We start from the raw sequence: 1,832 nt of genomic DNA on the forward strand, positions 1-1,832 counted from the left end.
GAACCTGTTGTTGATAAGCATTTACAGTAATCATTCTTGCATCATGAACAACATCATTTGATGTAATTATTTTTTGTTGTTCATCAAAATATTTTAGAATATCACCCCTATTAGCATCTTCTAAAACTGAAGGAATTCTTATGTTAGACATTTGTTAAGAGTAAAAATATGAATTTTAATTATTATAAATGCGACATCCTGGATTTTATAAAACACTAAAAATTTTTGCAGATAAGATGTTAAATAAAGGTGGACATGTATTAAAGACATATTGAAATATTATGTCAAAAGTTGTTAATGTTGCTAAGCCGATAATAAATTCTGTACCAGTTATTGGTCCTATAGTTGGTAATGTTGCTAATAAAAAATTTCAAACATATTCTAAATTTGGTGAAAGAATGATTGATGTTAGTAAAGGATCAGATCCTCTTAAATCATTACGCAAATTTGGTCATAATGATCTCATAAATATATGGAACAAATAAAATTTTAATGATGATAATTAATTTTTTATTATATGTTAAATGGAAAAAGTCCTCTATTCTGGCAAAAACTTAAAAAATTGAAAGATTTTGTTCCCAAAGCAGCATTATGGATTAATGATTATATAGTTAAACCTCTTAAACCCATAATGAAACCTATAATAGAAAATATCTCACCTGAATATAAAAAATATATTAACAAAGCGATTGATTATGGTTCAGAAATAGTTGATAAAACAGTTCCGTTATATAACAAATTTATAAAAGAACCTGATTATAGACAACATGTCGGCGAACAGATTAAATACGGTATTCAAGATTATATGGATAATAATTCAAGTATATTTGGTCAACCTGTTAATAAATAATTATTAAAATTGTGATTACACACTTTATATTTTTACCAAAAATAAAATATAAATAAAGAATATTTTGATATATTTTTAGTATTATAGTATTTATTCTTGACAAGACATTTGTAATTTAGTTAAATCTGGTAGGAACATTTTCGTTCTGTAATTTGATGGAGCTTGTATATAAGATATAACAAATTCTCTTATTTCAGTAAAATTATTTACTACTTGATTAATTATTTCTTGTAAATTATTTAAACAAGTTACAAATCCACTTTTAGCATTAATATTATCAGGATCTTCAACATCTGGTACAAATAATTTATATAAAACATTTGTTGGTATTTGTTTCATAATTCCAATTATACAGCTTTTTATATGATCGATATTGGTTTCAAATTTAGCATATTTATCAACATATTTTCTGTATAATGTGTTATTTATAAATTCATTTACGTTTACACCTAATAATGAAGCCATTAATGTAGAATACATAAAAGATATACTTTTTTAGTGTTTATCATATTTTTATTAGCAATTTTTGCAACATTTGGGGTTCTATTTAACATAAATTTAATTGCTTTTTCAAACATTTTATAAACACTTGGTTTAATTTTTGGTATTCTATCTTCACCACCATAAAATTGAATTTTTGCTTGTTTAACAACGTTAGATTTGTATTTATTAAATGATGTACCATTTTTTCTAATACTGTCTTCTAATGGAACCGAATTATAATACGCATAATAACTATTTCGTTTATTTGAAATAAGTGAATAACCATTCAAATATCTAAGACGACCTTCTTCATCATATACACCAACATCTGGTATTTCATCATTATTTATATCACTATTAAAAGCATGCATTCTATTCTGCTTAGCAAATACTTCTGCTTGTTTTGGATCTAACATTTTAGGATTATATCTGATATCATATATAGGATTAGCTTGATTTGCTGGTAAATTTAAAATATATTTATTGTCAGCATTATTCA

This window comes from Entamoeba invadens (assembly GCF_000330505.1).
Source record: "Entamoeba invadens IP1 unplaced genomic scaffold scaff_1105074725955, whole genome shotgun sequence".
Taxonomy (NCBI): Eukaryota; Evosea; order Mastigamoebida; family Endamoebidae; genus Entamoeba; species Entamoeba invadens.